Source organism: Cryptomeria japonica, chromosome 6 (genome assembly GCF_030272615.1).
Source record: "Cryptomeria japonica chromosome 6, Sugi_1.0, whole genome shotgun sequence".
NCBI lineage: Eukaryota > Viridiplantae > Streptophyta > Pinopsida > Cupressales > Cupressaceae > Cryptomeria > Cryptomeria japonica.
The window spans coordinates 13,353,306-13,370,036 of NC_081410.1; the positions used below are offsets into that span (position 1 = coordinate 13,353,306).

The 16,731-nt window shown below is 36.4% G+C and overlaps 1 protein-coding gene across 1 annotated transcript in view; it reads left to right on the forward strand.

The window, feature by feature from the left end:
* The window catches only part of LOC131069819 (protein XAP5 CIRCADIAN TIMEKEEPER), a 95,160-nt gene that overhangs the window by 58,052 nt on the left and 20,377 nt on the right, over positions 1 to 16,731 (forward strand). The gene's annotated exons all lie outside the window — the stretch shown is intronic.

Consider the following 16,731-nt stretch of genomic DNA (forward strand, 5'->3'; position numbering starts at 1 on the left):
AAGAAGAATCTGAGAAAGTTCTTAACAAAGTTCATGTAGGTATTTGTGGTACACACTCAAGTGCATTAATGTTGGCTAAGAAACTTATTCGTTTGGGTTACTAGTGGCCTACTATGGAGAGAGATTCATTTATATATGCCAATAAATGCAAACAATGCCAAATCCATGGGAATGTCATCCACGCACTAGCACAAGAATTACATCCTATGGCAGGATCATGGCCATTCTCCCAACGGGGCCTTGATTTGGTAGGTAAGATAAACCCTTCATCTTCTAATGGACGCAAGTTCATTCTAACTGCTACTGAGTATTTCACTAAATGGATTGAAGCAGTACCTTTGACAAAAGTGACAGGAAAACAAGAATTTCATCCTATGGGAAGAGGAATGATGATATTTGTTTTCTTGTCACTTTCGTCAAATGTACTGCTTCAATCCATTTAGCGAAATACTCAGTAGTAGTCAAAATGAACTTATGTCCATTAGAGGATGAAGGGTTTGTCTTACTTACCAAATCAAGGCCCCATTGGGAGAATGGCCATGATCCTGCCACAGGATGCAATTCTTGTGCTTGTGCATGGACGAGATTCCTATGGATCTGGCATTGTTTGCATTTCTTGGCATATGTAAATGAATCTCTCTCCATAGTAGGCCAATAGTAACCCAAACGAATAAGTTTCTTAGCCAACATTAATCCACTTGAGTGTGTGCCACAAATACCTGCGTGAACTTTGTTAAGAACTTTCTCAGATTCTTCGTGTTCGAGACATCTCAATAAAGTGCTATCTAGACCTCGCCTATATAAGGTATCAACAATAATAGTATAGCGGGATGACTGATGGATAATATTCTTCTCTGATTACGCGATAGATCAGGAGGAAGGATATTCTCTTTTAAGTATTGATAAGTTTGGCCGTATAAGGATTGATCGGTTTCAAATATATGACAAATCATGTGGGTATGTTGGGATTCAATGGTAGGATTCAAGATATCTTCCACCAGGAATTCATAACATTGTTGATTCTGCAAAAGAGATGTTATTGTAGCCATTGCATCTGCTGCTTTATTCTCATTTCTTGGGATCTAAGTGAATGATACTTCTTCAAAATGTTCTTTAAACTCTTCTACCAACTGTTTGTAAGGTATGAGCTTGTCATCCTTAGTTTGATAGTCATCATTTATTTGGTTGATTATAAGTTGTGAATCACCATAAACATGTAATTCCTTAATGTTCCATTCAATAGCCATTTTGAGCCCAATATTCAATGCTTCATATTCTGCAGTATTGTTTGTGCATGGAAACCACAGTCTACATAATTTTGGAATTGTGTGTCCCTGAGCGGTGATGAACGAAATTCCAGCGCCTAATCCATATTGTGTATAGGAACCATCAAAGTACAACACCCAAAACTTTGTGCTTATTGTTAGAATGTCTGCATGAGGAAAATCAATGTGCAATGGTATGTCATCTTGTAAGGGTGCTTTAGCTAATTGATGAACAATGACCTGTTCTTTGATAGCTTTTCGATCAATATATTCTATATCAAACTCACTTAGTACCATAACCCATTTTGCCAATCTACCTGTCAAAGTTGACTTGTTCAGCAAATACTTTTGTGGATCTATTTTTGCTATCAGTTTCACAAAATGAATCAGCATATAATGTCGCAATTTCTGAGTTGCGAATACAACTGCTAGGCATGTCTTCTTAATTGATGTATAGTTCAATTCATAGCCTACAAGTGTTGTACTCATGTAATACACCGATCTCTCTTTCCCTTCTTCATCATGTTCTGCTAAAAGAGCTCCTAATGATACATTTGTTGCTGAGATGTAAAGCAACAATGGTTTCCCTTTGATTGGTGATACAAGTACTGGAGGATTCATCAGATATTCTTTGATTTGCATAAAAGCTTCTTCGCACTTCTGATTCCATTTGAATGGAACATGCTTATGTAAAAGATGAGTGAATGGATGACATCTATTTGCTAATTGGGAGACAAATCTCCTGATTGATTGCAATCTCCCTTGTAGAGAACACAATTGACTTATGTTTCTAGGCTACTCCATTTCCATGATAGCTTTGACCTTTTCTGGATCTACTTCAATTCCACAAGCTGATATAATGTACCCAAGAAGTTTTCCAGAGGTTACTCCAAATGCGCATTTCTTTGGATTCAATCTTAACTGATATTGTTCAAGCCTGTCAAAGATCTTGTCCAAGATGTTCAAATGTTTTTTCCTTGTATGAGATTTTGCAAGTATATCATCTACATAATCTTCCATAAATGTATGCATCATATCATGGAAAATTGTTGTCATGGCTCTTTGATAAGTTGCTCTTGCATTTTAAAGCCCAAATGGCGTAACATTCTAGCAATAAGTATCCCTTGCACAGGTGAATGTTGTCTTTTCTTGATCTTCAGGGGAATTCTTATTTGATTGTACCCCGAGAATCCATCCATTAATGAAAACATTTCATGTCCTGCTGATAAGTCCACAATTATATCAATGTTGGGTAGTGGGAGATCATCTTTGGGACATGCCTTGTTCAAATCTCTGAAATCGGTGCAAACTCTTATGCTTTTCTCTGGCTTTGACACTAGCACAATGCTTGAAACCCATTCTGGATAGGCAACAGGTCTTATGAAACCCCCATCCAATAGTTTTTTTAGCTCAACTTTTATGAGGAGACGATGTGTGGATGCATCTTCCTTAGCTTTTGTTTAACTGGTTTTGCTTTTAGATCCACATTGATATGATGCATAATAAGATCTAGATCAAGTCCTCGCATGTCTGCATAGGACCAAGCAAAATTTATCTGTCTTTGTTTGAAGAATTCTATGTATTCTTTCCTTTCTTCATCGGATAACGATGCAACCTGATGAAGTATCTTGGGATCCTTTGTTGTGCCAATGTTTATTGCTTTTATTAGCTCTATTAGAATAGCAGATCTCTCCTAAAAATATGCAGGGAGGATGTCAAGATTTCCATCTTCTGGCACCTCAAAGAGGTTTTCACCGTCAAATACATCCTTTATTTTTCCTCTTGATTGATCTAGCGTTGACATGAAATGGTTTTCAGCACTAGGTCTTTTTCCTCGTTTCATTTCAATTTTGCGATTAGAAAGTTTGGCATTCTCCCGATTGCAAGAAACATTACTTGATTCCACGATGGAAGATATCTTAGATGTTATGGGTTCGACAACATTAAGATATACAACTAAGTCATGGTCATTGGTAAAGACATTCAATTTAGGGTTTTCTAGGTTATCCCAATCAATTAGTTCTGGATGAAGAAGGGATAAGTCATAGTCATCATCATTGTTAGGGGCTTCAAGGTTCATTACATAATAGTCATAATTTGGCGTAGAGTAGGTAATTTCATAGATATCACTCTCTTGAGGATAGTCTCTACCAAGTGCTCTCCGATCAGCTCTAACAAAATTAGGATTGGTATTTTGTGATTCACAATCAAGTGACTCTTTATCTGACATTTGTCCCTCAAATGAATGGATTATATCAACACATACATCTTTAATACTACAAGTTCCTTCTTGATTAATTTCAATAGATTCATTTGTATTTTGAAGTTGACATACTTGTGTACATGACATAGAGGATTCTTTTGCTATCTCCTGTCATCTCTTGAACTTAACTTGTTCTGCACTAATAGTCAATCTTGCTTGACTATCTATTAGTTCTTCCATACCTTGGTATGTCTTGCTCAACATTTGATAGAAATCTGATATTTTGTTGATTTTCTGATATTTGGTCAATAATTGTTTGTGTTTCTTGTGGTGTTACTTGTTCTTTTTCATCCTCTTTCTTTTGCTGTTTTGTATATGCCTCTTTCCTCTGAATTCTGATTTCTTCTTGTCTTCTTTCCAATTCTATTCTTTGTTTTGTGAAAGACGAGTCTTCATTTGTAATAGCTGCTTGTTCTTCATCCCTTTCTTCACTTGATACACTAGATGATAGATCTGGACCCCATTCATATTCATTTGAATCTGGCTCTGAACCATTGTCTAGGATTCCACCACTATATCTAACAAGAATATTATATGGTGCGAAAAGTTCTCTGATTTTGGCCATTTGTTCTTTGACTGCATCTGGAATATCTTGATCAGATTCAACACTTGTTTGTATTCCTTGAACTTGTTTGCAAGATTCTTCTTCTCGTTTGATTGCAAGTTCTTCCTGCTGTTTCTCAACCATTTATGTTGCTTGGTGTAGCTTTTCTTGTCATAGTTCTTCTTTACATATTGCTTTCTTTCTCCACCTTGGCTATTGATAATTGTGTTGTTTTTGCTTTGATTTTGAATATCCAAGTCCTGATTTATCTTCTTTAGATTGTGAGTGAGGACAAATGGGTTCTGAAATACGCTCTTGTCGCTTACCAATTGGTCCTTTTCCTTCATATCCCATTTTTTGCATGATCTTATAACCATTGCCATATTGCTCTATGAGAATATTGACTTTTGCAGCTGTTGCTATAGTTTCATTTTCATCTTTGTACAATCATGTCCTTGTCTATGATTTCTTTTGCAAGTGTTCCAGCTCTAACAAATGCTCCATGAAACATTTCTATTGATTTTTCTAAGATCCGTGGTTGAATATTTATAGGCTTTCCATATGATTTAGGTGAGTGGCAAGCTATGTAAAGAATATTTTCCCATTCCTTCATCATTTAATTTGAGCTTTTTCTCAAAGGTTTCCCATAATTTTTCTTGAATTTCTTTGGTGGGATAAACTGATTCTTTGTTATGTGGAACTTTTGTATCTTGTGTTGATTTCAGATTATTGCAATATTGGCTAGAGTCTGCGACTATAGTGACTTCTTGTCCCTCATGAGGAAGCTTTACACATTGGTGATATGTAGAAGGAACTGCTTGTATGTTGTGAATCCATGGTCTTCCCAGAAGAATGTTATAAGACAAATTCAAATCTAAAACCTGGCATAATGTATTCCTTTCCACAGGTCCTATTTTGATTTGTAACACCACAGTTCCTTTAGAAGAACGCTCTTCTTCATCATAAGCCTTAATAGTTATTTTCTTCTTTGGATCTACTGCATTTTATGAATATCCCAAGTTTCTTTAGAAGAACATTGTTCTTCATCATAAGCCTTAATAGTTATTTTCTTCTTTGGATCTACTGCATTTTATGAATATCCCAAAACCTTTATTAAACTTAATGCACCAATATTTAAGGCAGCTCCACCATCTATGAGTATGTGTTTGACACGAGTTTTATAAATGGTGACTTCAACATGTAAAGGAGCATTGTGAGGATGTTGCAAGGATGCATCATCATTTTCAGAAAATGACAAGCAATGAGGGGCTATAGGGTGTCCCACCATGTTTTGGAACCGATCCACATCCAGGTCTTCTAAAACTGTTGTTTCCGTTAGAGCTTTTTCCAAAATTTTCTTATGCATAGGTGAAACTTTGAGGAGCTCTAAAATTGATATTTGAGCGGGTATCCTTTGCAATTGTTCCACTAAGTTGTATTGTCGTGAAGTGAATGTTGATTCATTTGTTATACCTGGAAATGTAACCTTCGCTTTGCTTCTTGTAATGACGTTGATTGGTTCTAAAGGTGTGTTATCTTTAACGATGATGACATTTACCACATCATCATACGTATAAGTGTAGTTCACTTTAGCTCTGCCTTTGTCATCTTTTGATTTAGATTGTTCACCTTTTTCATAGTTTTGAAGTGGAGTTTTGAAGGCTAGATGTGATTTGTTCGTCTTATGACTATCCACTGTGATTGTTCCATTATCTATTAAATCTTGAATAAGGTGCTTCAATCTTTGACAATCATTAGTTTGGTGTCCTTTGTTTCAATGGTAATTGATAAAATGATTGTCATTCCACCAATTAGGTTTGACTTGTGGTTCATAGTTTCTTGCTTCTGGTAAAGTAATCAATGTATTTGCAATAAGAGTTTTCAAAGTTTATTCCAAGGGTTCTCCAATGTTTGTGAATTTCCCGCGAGGATTGGAGAAGAAAGACTTGGATTTACTATTCTCTTGATTGTTATTGCTTGGGATTTGACTTGATAAATTGAAGATTGGTTGTTGTTTTGTAGCATTATTGTCGTCATTTCCTCCATTGATAACATTCCTATTCTTTGACCATAATTTAGGTTTGTCATTGTTATTGTTGTTGTTGTTGTTATGATTGTTATTGTAGGAATTATTGTAAAGCTTTAGGTCTCCTTTCTTTACCATTGCGTCTTCTATCTTTAGACCATTTTCAATCATCTTAGTAAAATGAGGACATTGCATTTTTAGACGGTAACTCATTTCATTGATAAGGTTGTCAATGAATATGTCCATTTTCTCTTGATCGGGTACATCTCTTGGATACCTATAAAACATTTGTTTCCATCGTTGTAAAAAGACCATGAAAGATTCACCATTCTTTTGCTTAACATTGCATAAATCTAGAATTGTTATCTCATTTCTTACATTGTAGGAGTATTGTGAGATAAATCTGTTCACAAGTTCTTCAAAAGATTTAATTCCAGATAGTCGTTTTGAGAACCATTCCATTGATTGTCTATTTAAACTCCTAGGGAATAGACGCATCAGGTAAGTTTCATCGTGTGAAAATTCCATACTCATAGTGCAAAATTCTCTATGTGATCTTGAGGATCAGATTTCCTATCGTATTTATCATATTTAGGGATTTCACAATGTTGTGGATGCTAGTTTTAATTAGGGTGAAGAGCGGATTCCAATTGCCTAAGGCAACATTGGAATCTGCCCTTAAGGGCTGGGCCCTTTTACCATGAAAGGGTAACGTGTACCCTTTAGGGCTGGGCCCTTCTCACACTCCACTCTCCTATAGGGTCGACCCTATAATTGACGCCTCATAATATGCCTCTCACCTAAATGAATGGTGTTAAGGAAAAGGTAATTAATAAATAATATATTATTGCAAGCCGACCTAGAGGTCTACTGCCAAGAGAAAGGTATATATATGTGTACTTCAAGATGAACTAATTGAATTCATTATTTACAGACATCATCAGCAAATGAAATCTAAATGCGATCTGCTTTGCTCCTAAATGTGATCTGCCCTTCTACACTTGGCGAATCTGCTCTTTGACGAACTCCAAGGACATTTGGTTATAATGCTGCTTCAGCCTGTTGAAGTCATCTTCTGCTGATTAGGTTCTTGGTCATCTAACAGCTAGGGCATCATTCTTCATCACCTTGGGATCTTGTTGTTTGGACAACAATCAAAGATAAGTGTTGTAATCAGGACATTATGCTCAATACATAATCAGATCCGAGGATCTTTCTTGTTGGGTTTTTCCTCCTAGGAGGTTTTCCCAGGGTACTTGTGTGTTGTGAGTTCATTTTGTTCATTTTCTCTACTTATGCTTAATTCTAGAAAATCCTAACACTAACAACAATCAACATTAATCTGAAAATTAAGATAGATTTCTATTTTCTGAGTATTATATTAATCTGAAAGTCTAAAATCAACAGTGGGAATGGTATCAAGTTTAAACTTTTGTCAAAAGGATATGGACAGATGTCCTCCAATGAATATTTCTTGGAACTTGTTCCATTCTACATATCCTGTATTTGTTGTTGTAAGATTTGCATTTGTTGAGCGAGAGTTAACAAAGGATTATCCATACGGATTCTCCTTGTATCTTCATAAGTTCTTCTATCACCACGCTCTCTTCTTGTATCATCATGGTCTTTTCTTGTTTTATCTCCTCTTGTTTCCTCATGGTTTACTTTATTTACATCCTCGTTATTTGGATCATCTGTGTTTTGATTATTACTTGTTTGTGCATCTTGTTTCAAACTTTCTACGTTAAAGTCTTGTGGCAATTTAGCTCCTGATTTTGCCAACATTAGAAGGTATTTTTCTTTTTGTTTCTCCAATAACTTTTCCATTAGTTTGTCAAATTTAAAATCTTGCTCAAGGTCTCTAATGGTGTTATTGACCACTTCATCATCAACATCCGTATACCCAAAAGTTTGAAACATTGAATTATCTTTTTCCATTTGTTTTTGTTGTTTTCTAAATTGCTCGTATTGAGCGCTAGTCCAAACTGGCATGTGATTGCTTCGAAAAACTTCTCAAGTTTTTGACCTTTTAAATACAACTCTGTAGGTGATTATTGGTTTAGGAAGATAAGCTTTGTTGATTTTACCACTGTTATTGGTTCGTTGTGATAAAGCGTCTTTTTGTTGAAAGGCACATCCTTGCAAAAGTTCTCCGTCAAATTTTGTCCCGTAACCACGTAAATAGTGACGTAAATAGTGCTATGTTTTAACAAGATCTTGCGTTTGATATACAAGAATCTTATCCTCTTCTAAGTAGCCTTATAACTAAGTTTTCTTTTCTCAAGGCGATATTTAAAAGTCATATAAGTATATGATAGTTTACAATTTTGTTCAATTCCAATGTGAGTACAATTCTGATTTTGATATAACCTAGGTTCAAAATAGGAACGATATATCCAAGATAACGAACAAAAGGTGGATATGATCAAGTTTCGTGATAGAGGATTCGTTATATACTGATGAGAAACTGATAATGATGTTGATTTTTGCATTTGAGATGGCTGAATCACTAACTTTGAAATCTTGGTCTGATATGCAGAAATGCCCTTTGTCTCAGATGTGAGAAAGCATTTGTGCTAACCTTTTTGTCAAAAGCGCTAACTTATGGGACAAATGCACTATTTTGTTGCTTGAAAGCGCTACTTTGTGGCACTAAAAGCGGAAAATTGTGTTACAAAAGTGCGGTTTTATGCGTAAAAGCACTAATCTGCTGATCAAATGTGTGAACCTATGACATAAAAGCGTTGTACTATTGTTTAAATGCGCTGTTTTGCATAATAAAGGCGTGATTCTGCACCACAAAAGCTCTGTTCTGACTGTGTTACAAGGATTTTTCAATTTTTCCAACAAGTTGTTAGATTTTTGCTCATTTTCAGATGATGATTTTCAAGTTTTTGACCATTTTGAGCACGTTATAGACATAGAAGACACAATGTTTGAAAAACAAAATGCACAAGCAAGCACAAATCCTATGGTAGGCCGAGACAATAATTGTTGAATCTCACATGGGGATTTCCCTGAGGCTATGCTATTCAGAGCGGATATTTAGATGATTGACCCCACTGGCTCCACCCTCGTCACTCACTTCTCCGGGGCAGCCAAGCACCAGTTTCTATGAAAACTCCCCATGGCAAACTTCATATCTCTACTAAGAATCGTATGTGTGTGAGTTGCTTCAGAGGTCCGACCTCCTGCGCCAACAATTAGAAAGATTTTGGCAACTAGTACAAGTGGTTTTTAGTAAAGGCTTCCGGTTATGTGGTCATACATGCAACACTTTCAGCTCTGTAAATATAGAAGGTTCCCAGCCTATAGAGGTTATGCTCCATAGGGTTCCCCCTAGTTAAGCTAAATGAGCAAGATATGATATATTACTTTCCAAAATAAAACTCCTAATTAACTATGTGAGGAAATGCATGAAATTTGCTTCAAAACCCTGCACATAGATATGTTAGTAGTTTGAAATTTTTAGTTCTTGGACATTCGGACCTGCCAAAAAACTTGTTAGTTGAGAACAAAAAGCGCTATCTTAGCAAATGCGTTGTCTTCCACCTCAAAAGCGTCGACCTAGGTGACAAATGCGTGAACCTGAGAAATGAGAACGCTGCTCTACAGACTAAATGCGTGAATTCATAGACAAAAGCGCTAACCTAAATGCTACATGTGTTAACCTACGAAATGAAAGCGCTAATCTGAGGACTAAATGCATTGATTTGCAGACAAAAGTGCTAACCTAAATGTCAAATGCATTATCCTGCGAAAAGAAAGCGCTAATCTATTAAATGAATGCACTGTCAGAATTCACACAGGCGCGAATCTGGATTACAAATGCGTTAAATTTATGTGTACGAGAACTAGACAAGATATTAGAAAGATATATGCGAGGCTCCAGCCCACGGTGGACGCCAAAATGTGTTGACTTAAATTTCATCTTCAGAATACTAGCTGTAGCATATTAGCTTCACAAAATACAAAGGAAATACTACAGGAAATCCAAACCCAACTCATGAAACTACATGAAATGAATATAAAATAAAAACATTATTACCTTCATGATTTAAGTCTCATTGTGTCCTAACTCCACTGTTCTTGGTTGCAGATGATTTGCTCTCAGACAAGCACTGGTAGCTTCCAAGATGGCATATGAAGAATGGACTAATAGTTAACTAATACTGATATGCAAATGATATTAAGCTAAAATGCTATGAAAACGATTTATGCTAAAAAACACTCTAAAATGCTATTTGCTTCAAACTCAAACTCATGGATGCAAAATGAAGACTCCTAGAATGACTATATGATTAGCTATTAGTCTATTAGTTTCAAAATGGCTTAGGAGACTTCGTTTTATAGATTTTTGAGTGCATGAGCCTAGGTGGCAGAGATCAATGGTCATGATCAAATCTTGCAAATTGAATGGCTATGAGCAAGAAGCTGAAGGTTGAGAGAAAGGGGGAAGGAGAAGACAAGTGTTACTCATCTCACCTTCACTGAGTTGAAGACTTAAGAGTCCGACATCATTGGGAGATCCGACAATCGACAATTCATTTTGTTATTTATGTATATATGTAATGAGCTGACATGTATAATCATTTTTGTATTATCTATGTAAGCCGACATGAGTCATGAAGGATTGTAAGGGCATATAGGTTAGTTATTAGATCATTTTGAGATATGAAGAAGATGATGTCATGGTTAGATTAGATCAATAATGCAAAGATCATGTATATGAGGTCACTTATGTATGAGGTCAATATTTTGTAATGATATGTAGATGATTTTGGATGCGCTCATAGAGCGAAGGTTATTCTGGTAAGGGTTTAAGGTTTTAGAACCAGAACAATCAGAGCTTGAACTGGAACTCTATCAGGTATAGAAGATGCATTAAATGAGTTCAGTTTTATGTTTCATTATTTAAAGTGACTGTAGTCAGTGAGACTCCTTTGTGTTGAGTAGTGTGCTCTAGGCGGTAAGCCTTCCTGCATATGCAGGCCCCCATATTATGTAATATCTTTTCATATGGTCAATGGATTGATATTGTGGGTCACAAATCCCACCGTGGTTTTTCCTCTTTGAGGTTTTCCACGTATAAATTCTCTGTGTTAAGGTATTCATTTGTGTGATTGGTTCATTGATTGTTTTACTTCTTTCAATTATATATATACCGATTTACCGGTTAGTGAATGCATGTTATAATAAGGTTAAAAGTGAACATTCCAGCAGAACACCAATTCACCCCCCTCTCAGTGTTCTTGGATTCCAACAATTGGTATCAGATCCTTGTGCCTTGGAGGAACTCTAACAACTTGAGGGAGTTCCTGAATCCGGAATTCATTGATACGAGTATGGAGAAACAACTTGAGGTAGCACTTGAAGATTATGATGTTGAAAGGATGAAGAACTTGAAGTTACAAGAGGAATTGAATTCTGCAAAGGAATTTATTCTTATCCTACAGGAGAGGCTGTCATCTTTTCAAGCTAGGAGGAAGGAACTTCTGCAAAATCACGATGATGAAGAGAAAGATATCTTTAATGAAAAATGTCAGAAGCTAAGTCAGGAGAATGTTGTCATGAGGAATGAAATACAAGCCCTAACTATGAGGATGTCAAAGGAGATTGAAGATCGGAAGAAGAATGAAGAAAACCTTGGGAGATCTCTGAAAGACAAATTTGAAGAATGCATCCGGTTGGCTCATGAAAATGATGTGTTGAGAACATAATTAGTGCAATTCCAAAGCAATAAACAAGAACTTGAAAGACAGATGATAATCCTAAGAGATGATCTAACTACTACAAATGAGTACAAGGATAAATTCAAGGTTAGTTCAGCACAACTTAATGAACTATTGGAAAGCCAAAGGCAGAATGGAGATTCCAGTGGACTTGGATTTGAACAAGGTCAAAGCTCCGGTACTGCAAATGAAGATCAGAACAACCAGAACCAGAAGACACCAGTAAGGCAACTCAATGCTTACAAATTCAATGATAGATGCTTTGTTTGTAATAAATTTGGTTATATGGCTAGGCATTGTAGAAATAGAGCAAATTAGAACTATAACTCTACTCCCGGTCAATGTTCCAAATGCAATAAGAATGGTCATAAGATAGAAGATTGCATAATGAATGTAAAATGTTATGCATGTGGAAAATTTGGACATATGGCTAATCAGTGTAGGTAAAGCAACTATATCGGTTATAGCAAAGCAATTCAAAAGAACAATGTTACATGTTATGCATAGAACAAGATTGGACACATAGCTAAGTTTTGTAGAAGCAAAAATCCACTGGTTAGCAATGATGGATCAAATGATAAAGGGAAAGAAAAGATCAATGAAATCCGACAAGATCATACCAAGAGATGGGTCAGGAAGTTAGATGATCAATCAATAGATGGAACTGCTCTGGTTACTCAACCGACACAACAAATTGCTCTTGCATCGACAGGAAGATCATCTAGTAACTGAGGTAGATGCCTTAGGGGTAGGAAAACATCATGAAAATATTGCATAAGCCCCGAGAAGGAGATCTGGAAGAAGTTCCAGACATTGGAAAAGGTTTATCCGACATGGAGATGTTAGACCGAGATCTGGTATGTTCCACTAGAAGACATTCATATCAATGACGAATTAGGGTTTTTTGAAGGTTAAAAGGTTGAATCCACTTCATTTTTTATCACCTTGCATTCAGAGCGATTAAGAGTGATACAGAGTGAGTCCAAGGCGATTCAGAGTGATCAAAAATCTTCATCAACGATTCCACCAACACTCGGAGGAGTTATCTAGGGTTATTCACCGGCAACCATTTCTCAGGTATTTATTGCAATCATCTATCATCATGGAAGCTGGATCATCCTTTACACCTACTTTCATTGCAAATCCAACTGTTGTTGAGGTTAAGGATTGTCGCAGGCCAATTTTCAAGCAATGCCCGCATATTGCCACCTTGGATGATTTGGTTGGTGCATTTTCACGTGTTCTGGAAGGAGTTGTTATGTGGAAGACGTCAGAGCATATATTCACTGCCACATTAAGGATCTGGGTACCAGTGACATCAAGAATATGTACATGAATGAGTTGATGGGTGACTCCAGAAAGATCAAATCCGAATATAAGCACATTGAAGATCTAGGGTTTACTGGCATTCTTGATATCCCTGAATTCGAAGATGAGATCATATGTACTGAGCAGAGTTCATTTGGTTGGACATGCCATATAACATCACAAAGGAGGCCATTAAGGCCATCACTGGTTTGCCGTAGATTGGTCAGCGTCCGGAGAAAAAGATTTCAAATGATCAAGTTAGCAAACTCACCGGTGCAACTTCGGATCAGCGATCAATTGTTAGACAATTCAAATAACCAAAAGACAACTGAGAGTGGGAGTGAATCAGTTGTCTCAAATTACAAGAACATTTAGCAATTAAAACATCAATATCGGAACCCTTAACTTAAATACCAGAATAGCAGTTAAACCAATAAAGCATAAACAATAATCACAAAATAAATACTATCCACATGACACCAAGATTTATATGTGGAAAACCCGGTAAAGGGAAAAACCACGGTGGGAAGCCTACCCACAGTCAGATAATACTTTTGTAGTAAGTATGTGAATTACAATTGAGGGGCTTGCACTTGCAGGAAAGCCAACAGGTTAGAGCGCACTACTCATCACAAAAGGAGTCTCACTGACTACATAGAAATCTAGACTACAATCCGGAGAAGTGTTTGAACTGCAAAGATAGCATCTCCTATGCCTAAGTATAGTTCCGGTTAAGCTCAATACTGGAGGACTAAATCCTCTCACATAAACCCAATTTGATCTCCAATGATCAACCAAATCCTCTGCCTGAATGATATTACATTATTCGCACATTACATATCCATATCCATTCCCTGACCTTATACCTATATGATCTACAATGAGATCTTACATCTATATATAGTTATACAAACCCTCAACCAGACAATAAACCAATTACATAATTACAAAATATGTTGGCCTTAGACCAAAGAAACAATATCCAACACATAAGATATCCCAGAAGCACATCGAGAGGTCCGATCCACACATTACATTAACTCGGTCCATAACCTAGATCAACCGGGACCCAATATAGGTCCACACATTAAAGCAATGATCTCCATCTGCCATGTCTCGAACATGATTACCAACAACATCTTGAATCTCCACTAGAAGCTGCACCAACACACTTATGCAATTCATCAAAAATCTTCAACAAAAGCTCTGCCGGTGATACCCTCGCCGGAACTGTAAGCCAAGCTTCCAAGCAAACAGAATAGCATCCGATCACCAGACCAAAACCAACTTACTGAATATGAACATGAGTATCATGAATAAGCCAATTCCATAACCAAATCATACTGGAGCCTACCGAATCATGCCAGATCCAAACCAACCAGAAACTACTCAACCTATCGGGACTAGAAGGGTGTCGGTAAAGCCATCTAAATAGCTAGTGTTGACATCAATGACAAAACATCAATGCAACACAATCAATTCCTCCAAATGGCCAACAATCTCCTCCTTTGGCATTGATGGCAACACTAGATGTGAAAAACATCTAAGTACCAAGAAATGCCAAACAAGTCTCCCCCAATGGAAGACAACCAACAATCTCCCACATAAAGATACAGCAATGAAGTTCTGAAACAAAGACCAAACTCGCCCTATGAATGATATCTCTGTAAAGCTCTGAATTACACATATATCTCTCCCCCTAATGTATACAATTCCTTAAGTTTTTCTTTTTCACATCAATATCTCTCCCCCTTTGACATCAATGCTAGAAATCTGACATAAATATCAAAACAAAAATATAAACCACTGAATCACAAAGCTAACTACTCGCCTTGAGCAGTAGCATCCTCACATTAGTGCCGGAATGAAAAATATCTCTAATTGTGCATACCAGACTCATGCCAAAAAGCATCAATCAGTTCTCTATCGGAGGGGTAGAAACCTCTAACCTGTCTCTCAGGTACTCAAATGATTCCTTAGGCAAACATTTAGTGAAAATATCTGCAATCTGCTATTTAGTGTTCACATAAACCAATCCGACTTCATTTGCTTCCACTTTTTCCTTCAAAAAGTTGTACTTGATAGATATGTGCTCTGTCTTAGAATGAAATACCGGATTCTTTGATATATCAATAGTAGCAGAGTTATCATAGTGAATAACTACCGGTGCATTACAATCCACCTTTATATCCTTCAACATTTCCTTCATCCATAGAACTTGTGTACAGTTAGTAGCAGTAACAACATACTCAGCTTCAGCAGTAGATAAAGAAGTACATGATTGCTTCTTGCTGATCCATGAAACCAACTTCTTTCCAAAAAAGAAACCTCCACTGGAAGTACTTTTCCAGTCATCAACATCTCCAGCCCAATCAGCATCTGTATATGCACATAATGTAAAATCATCATCCTTAGGGTACCACAAACCATATTCTGATGTACCTTGCAAATACCTAAAAATCCTTTTTACCGCACTCTTATGATTTTCTCTAGAATCACTTTGAAATCTTGATACAATACAAACAACATTCATTATGTCAGGCCTAGTCTGAGTCAAATACAACAGACCTCCAATCATAGATTTGCATCTTGTAGGATTTACCGGTGCAGAAACATGTTTTCTTGTCAATTTCTCACTTGTAACCATAGGAGTACTTATCGGTTTAGAATCTCCCATACCAAATTTCTTCAACAATTCCCTATCATACTTAGTTTGACAGATGAAAATACCTTTATGATTCTGAATAATTTGCAAACCTAAGAAAAATTTCATTTCCCCAATCATAGACATCTCAAATTCATTCTTCATATTGTTAGCAAATTCGTTACACAACTTATCTTCACCTCCAAAAATGATGTTATCAACAAAGACTTCAATAATCAGTATATCATCATCAGTGATTTTATAATATAAATTACTATCAGCATTACCCTTAGTGAATCCAAGCTTCAAAAGATATTTATCCAACCTTGCATATCAAGCTCTAGGTGCCTGTTTCAATCCATATAAAGCTTTCCTTAACCTGCAAACCATGTTTGTATCATTTGATAGTGAAAAACCATCAGGTTGCTCAATATAAACGTCCTCATCAAGATCCCCATTCAAAAATGCACATTTAACATCCATCTAATAAACCTTGTAGTTTTTGTGGGCAGCATAGGCAAGAAATAATCTTACGGCTTCAATCCTAGTTACAGGTGCAAAAGTCTCTCCATAATCAATTCCTTCCTTCTGAGAATATCTTTTACAAGCCAATCTAGCCTTATTCCTTACAACTTGACCATCCTCATTTAATTTATTCCTAAAAACCCATGTAGTTCCAATAACATTCTTATTTTTAGGCCAGGGAACCAAAGTCCATGTGTTATTTTCCTCAATTTGATCTAATTCTTCTTCCATAGCTTTCAACCAATATTCATCTTTACATGCCTCAATTACTGATACCGGTTCAACTTGAGAAATTAAACATACCTCATTAGTTGTCAGTCTTCTTCTTGTCATCACTCCATTGTTCTTATCCCCAATGATCTAATCTTCTAAATGATTCAATCTCACATACCTAGGAGTCTTCTAACTCTCTATTCCTCTTCCC